This window comes from Pseudopipra pipra, unplaced genomic scaffold (genome assembly GCF_036250125.1).
Source record: "Pseudopipra pipra isolate bDixPip1 unplaced genomic scaffold, bDixPip1.hap1 HAP1_SCAFFOLD_609, whole genome shotgun sequence".
NCBI lineage: Eukaryota > Metazoa > Chordata > Aves > Passeriformes > Pipridae > Pseudopipra > Pseudopipra pipra.
Window position 1 is genome coordinate 7793 of NW_026991098.1, and position 5727 is coordinate 13519.

Sequence of the window (5727 nt, forward strand, 5' to 3'; positions counted from 1 at the left end):
GGCTCCCCCTCCACTTTTTTCGGCTCCCTGGGGTTTCCCTCACCCACATTTTGGGGTCCCCTTCTCACATTTTTGGGGTGATGACCCCGCAATTTACGGTTCGGGGGGGGGGGGAGGAGAGGAGAGGAAACGGGGTGCCCAAGAAGGGGTTTCTTTTTTTTTTTTTTTTCTCTTTTATTTCATTTCATTTTATTTCCTTTTTAGGTTTTTTGCCTTTTTTTTTTTTAATTTTCTTTTGTTTTTTATATTTCCTTTTTTATTTCGTTTATTTTTTATTCTCTTTATTTTTTCATTTGCTCTCCAGTGCTCCCCAGTAACACCCAGTGCTCCCCAACAACCCTCAGTAACACCCAGTGCTCCCCAGTGCACCCCAGTAACACCCAGTGCTCCCCAACAACCCCCAGTAACACCCAGTGCTCCCAAACAACCCCAGTAACACCCAGTGCTCCCCAAAAATTGACCCAAAACCGACCCAAATCACCCCAAAAGCTGACCCAAAACTGACTCCAAAGCTGACCCAAAACTGACCCAAATCACCCCAAACAATGACCCAAAACTGACCCCAAAAACTGACCCAAATCATCCAAAAAACTGACCCCAAACTTTGCATTTATTTGGCATCATTTCCTCTCAAAAACAACATCTCCAATTTAGCCATCATTTTAAAATCATCCCAGGAATCAAAAGGGACTGGAAAACACACAGAAATCATTCCTACACCCACCAAATCTTTAGGAATTGGAACCCGATTCCCTCATCTCCCTCCTGGTTTTTCTTGGCTGGAAAACCTGATGATCCCCGCTGGCTATTTTTAGGCTGCTTTTCTTCCACAGCTCCTTTCTCCCGGCTGAAACCTCCTGGCACATTCAGGGCTTATCTGGAGGGAAGCCCCTCTGAAGTATTTCCTCTCGTGGCAATTCTGTGGGATGAAGAAGTAAAAAAAGCACGTCAAGAGCTCCTTCTACCCCCTTCCTTCGCAAACACCCTCCCAGTTTGTCCCTTGGCAGCTCCATCCCCCCGGCACCCGCACCCGACGCTTCGGCTCCGCTGGCAAAGGGACAGCAAGTGCACAAGCAAGTTCAGTGCTGGGCAGGGGCTCCCTGGGGAACGGCACTTCAGTGCTTTAGTCCGTGGCCTTTCCTGCTGCCTCCCTCCTGGAGGCAGAGGATGACCCGGCCCTTGTTTCTCCCACGCTCGCAGACCCAGGTCCTGCTCCTTTGGCCCCACTTTTCTTAGCAGACCCGGCATCATTTTCCAGGGTCCCCAGGAAACTTCTGCACTTGACCCATTGCTAAGTGCAGAGCACAGAGCAAGGGAAGGACAAATTCCTTGGCACCCACCCCCTGGAATTTTCCTTCTCTGCAGCACGCTCCCGTTCCCACTGTCTCTGGAGGTGCCCGCACGAGCCCTCCTTCTCCCAGCACCTCAGAGAATGTCCTTTTCACCCAGGTCCCCGCTTACCGTCGTCCAACAAAACACGCTGACAACATTTTTCAGGATGCCAGTGGAGAGATATTAGAGCACACTGCACAGGGAAGCTGAGGCTGCCCCTGGATCCCTGCAAGTGTTCCAGGCCAGGCTGGACGGGACTTGGAGCAACCGGGGATGAGAGGGGAAGGTGTCCCTGCCCACGGAAGACAGGGTGGCCTTTGAAGGTCCCCTTCAAACCAAATCGCTCTGGGATTCCCCTCCAAAATCACTACCCAAGAGACACAGCAAGCAAAGCAGAGGGACTGCACTCCCAGCTTTTCTTACCTGCAGGCACACAGCACGTTGGACATAAAAGCCACAGGGTTAGTCCTGCCAGAGGTGTCCGGCACATCCACGGCAACCGAAGGAAAGAGGGAAGCCTGGGAACACAGAGTAAAAGACACTTTAATTAGGACTACACCGAGCACTAGCCAGGTCATTCACACAGCTTCACTGTCCAGTCACACAAAAAACACTCACCGAGGCTTCAGGGAGGATGGTTCCTGACGCTGACCAGGTGAATACCTCCTGGAAGCCGCCTCTGCTCATGCCAGGCACTAGGGCTCCCCCAGAAGGGCTTTGCCAAGCATCCAAAGGAAATTAAAATTACAGCCTAGGCAGGAAATTAAAATTACAGTCCGGCAGGACCGCTCCTGGCCAAGGCCACCGGTCCCTGCAAGTCAGACCACTCACCACCCGGGCGAGGATTATCGGGGGCACACCTCCAGCTTTTATTCTCCAGAAACTCCAGTTCTTTCTGGTACCGCTTGCCAGAAAGTCTTCCCCTGCTGGAAGAGGTCACTTTAGTCTTTCGAGGGCCAGACTGCCAAAGCCCGGCCAGTCCATTCCCACGAGGAAAGGTAGCTTGGTCTTGGACAGGATACTGGGGGGGGGAGACACAAAATAAAAAGTTTAATTTAAAACTTCCTGGAAGAGAAAGCAATTCAAACATAAGGCAGACAAGACTCGTGCAAAACTGAATTACACTGGACTTCAAAGGAGAATTATTTCCCTCTGCACCTCAGAGAACCCCAATTTTCACCCAGGTCCTGCTTGCCATCGTCCAACAAAACGTGCTGACAAAATTTTTCATGATGACAGTGGAGAGCTATTAAATGCACACTGCACAGGGAAGCTGAGGCTGCCCCTGGATCCCTGCAAGTGTTCCAGGCCAAGGCTGGATGGGACTTGCAGCATCCAACCGGGGATGAGAGTGGAAGGTGTCCCTGCCCACGGAAGACAGGGTGGCCTTTGAAGGTCCCCTTCAAACCAAATCGCTCTGGGATTCCCCTCCAAAATCACTACCCAAGAGACACAGCAAGCAAAGCAGAGGGACTGCACTCCCAGCTTTTCTTACCTGCAGGCACACAGCACGTTGGACATAAAAGCCACAGGGTTAGTCCTGCCAGAGGTGTCCGGCACACACGTGGCAAACGAAGGGAAAGAGGGAGCCTGGGAACACAGAGTAAAAGACACTTTAATTAGGACTACACCGAGCACTAGCCAGGTCATTCACACAGCTTCACTGTCCAGTCACACAAAAAGCACTCACCGAGGCTTCAGGGAGGATGGTTCCTGACGCTGACCAGGTGAATACCTCCCTGGAAGCCCGCTCCGCTCCATGCCAGGCACTAGGGCTCCCCAGAAGGGCTTTGCCAAGCATCCAAGGGAAATTAAAATTACAGCCTGGGCAGGAAATTAAAATTACAGTCCGGCAGGACCGCTCCTGGCCAAGGCCACCGGTCCCTGCAAGTCAGACCACTCACCACCCGGGAGGATTTTCGGGGGCACGCTTCCAGCTTTTATTCTCCAGAAAACTCCAGTTCTTTTCTGGCACCGCTTGCCAGAAAGTCTTCCCCTGCTGGAAGAGGTCACTTTAGTCTTTCGAGGGGCCAGACTGCCAAAGCCCGGCCAGTCCATTCCCACGAGGAAAGGTAGCTTGGTCTTGGACAGGATACTGGGGGGGAAGACACAAAATAAAAGTTTAATTTAAAACTTCCTGGAAGAGAAAGCAATTCAAACATAAGGCAGACAAGACTCGTGCAAAACTGAATTACACTGGACTTCAAAGGAGAATTATTTCCCTCTGCACTCAGAGAACCCCAATTTTCACCCAGGTCCTGCTTGCCATCGTCCAACAAAACGTGCTGACAAAATTTTTCATGATGACAGTGGAGAGCTATTAAATGCACACTGCACAGGGAAGCTGAGGCTGCCCCTGGATCCCTGCAAGTGTTCCAGGCCAGGCTGGATGGGACTTGCAGCATCCAACCGGGGATGAGAGTGGAAGGCGTCCCTGCCCCACGGAAGGAGGGATGGCCTTTGAAGGTCCCTTCAAACCAAATCGCTCTGGGATTCCCCTCCAAAATCACTACCCAAGAGACACAGCAAGCAAAGCAGAGGGACTGCACTCCCAGCTTTTCTTACCTGCAGGCACACAGCACGTTGGACATAAAAGCCACAGGGTTAGTCCTGCCAGAGGTGTCCGGCACACACGTGGCAACCGAAGGGAAAGAGGGAGCCTGGGAACACGGAGTAAAAGACACTTTAATTAGGAGTACACCGAGCACTGCCAGGTCATGCACACAGACAGCTTCACCGTCCAGTCACACAAAAATCACTTACCTACCAGGGCCTCAGGTAGGATGGCTCCTGACGCTGACCAGGTGAACACCTCCGTTTGCCCCGGGGGTCAAGAATAACATCCCTGGGAAGAAGTCCACCCCAACAACAAAAAGGGAAAATTAGTGAAGCACGGCGTCCTCTTCTGACTAGATTGCCACCAGCATTCCATAGCAAATGCCATGACTATTCTGTTACAGACGAGAAAACCCTGTTCTCCCAAACAAACAGCGAGGAGATTTATGGGCACGCCTGAAAATTTCCTGTGAGGAACTTTTTGTAACTAAGGAGCAGGGTGCTATCTTGAGTTGAAGGCATCCATTTGACAGACACTTAGTACAGCAAACTCTTCAGCAGAGCAATTAATTGCTGCCTATTTGAACAGCAGGGGAGAGAAAATGACAGTCGAAGGGAAGACAAGAAAAGCAGAACTGCAATCAGCAGACTTTTCTTCCATCTCTCCCGAGAAAGCCTAGTTTGTCTGTTCTAATAATTCTATGCCCTTTTCTACAGGAAACTTAGACCAAGGCTGAAAAAACAACTAGAAAACACGGAGAGAAGCTTTTTAGAATTTCACGTGATTTTCCCAAACCGATCCAGAAAAGCAGAACTCGGTAGAATGTACTCACCTCGAGGCCTTTGGTCTTTTTTTCCATAAGCTTCGTCACCTGATGGAAAAAGCAGAGCAGACTCGGTATTTAAGCTCACAACAGGAAAAACTTCCCTTCGTTTCCTAAAAGAAACTACATTAATTCGCACAGCTGCAGGCGCGTCTCAGCTGTTAAAGCCTTTCAGCTTTTCAGAGGGTGAGAATGCCCTGCTAGGGAAGGCTGAAAAATGCTCGGAGCCTGCCCAGGTCAAAGAGCCCCTCGATTTAGTCTGTGTTCCAGTCCCTGGCTAAAGAAAGGGCAGAAGAAGCGCAGTTGTTGCTTGCCTTTTCCCTCAGAGGTTTTGCCAGGCGCCGGGCCAGCCCGGGCACTGCGGGGGGAAGGCCGGCAGTGCCCAAACCCCGCCGGCTTTCCCGGGGGCGTCGCTTGCGAGAGCGCCCCCGAGCGCCGGGCCCCGCCTCACAGTCGCCGCCTGGCGGACACGGCCGGGAGCGGCGTTGCAGCCGCGCGCGGCGCTGCAGCCGCGCGCCCCCCCCCCACACCCCTCGGCGAGACCCGCGGCGCCTTTCGCGAGTACGGGCCTTTCCTCCCTAAAACCTGCCCTTGCCTAGGAAAAGCTGAGCAGTCACAGAGTTACTGTTTCCACCCCAGCTTCCCAAAGGATTTCTCCTCTCCCGGCAGCTGCAGACAGGGTCCCCGAGGCAGCGCAGACCCTCCCCCGCGGGGGTTGTGGTGCGTGTGCAATGCCAGGGCACATCCGAACCCGGCCCTGCGGCGGCACGCAGGTGCAAGTTTCTCCGCAGAGGCGAGAAACTTGCCTGGTCGCTTCCCCTGCCCTGCAGTCCGCCGATGGCCGCGGGAGAGGCAGAAGAGCGGCCGCGCCCAGCTTACCCCCGGGGACGATGTCGGTCGGATCTGGCGCCGTGGGTCGCTTCCTGGGGGGGGGGGGGCGGGGGGGGGGGAAGGCGGCGGCGCAGCTCCGACAGCATCTCCAGGGCACGGCGGGAGCGGGAGCGGAGGGGAGCGG

At 53.4% G+C, this 5727-nt stretch overlaps 2 long non-coding RNA genes across 3 annotated transcripts; both read right to left on the reverse strand.

Annotated features, from left to right (window-relative positions):
- Positions 1-587: 587 nt before the first annotated feature.
- LOC135408757 (uncharacterized) lies at positions 588-1439 on the reverse strand. Its single transcript, XR_010427819.1, has 2 exons — positions 1341-1439; positions 588-919 (listed from the first exon to the last, which is right to left on the reverse strand). It is a non-coding gene; the product is annotated as an uncharacterized LOC135408757 (long non-coding RNA).
- Positions 1440-3804: 2365 nt separating this feature from the next.
- LOC135408756 (uncharacterized) lies at positions 3805-5727 on the reverse strand. 2 transcript variants are annotated; one of them, XR_010427817.1, is made up of 4 exons: positions 5592-5727; positions 4722-4760; positions 4100-4177; positions 3805-3992 (listed from the first exon to the last, which is right to left on the reverse strand). It is a non-coding gene; the product is annotated as an uncharacterized LOC135408756 (long non-coding RNA). The 2 variants fall into 2 exon arrangements; XR_010427818.1 differs by having other exon boundaries at positions 4722-4825; positions 5592-5661.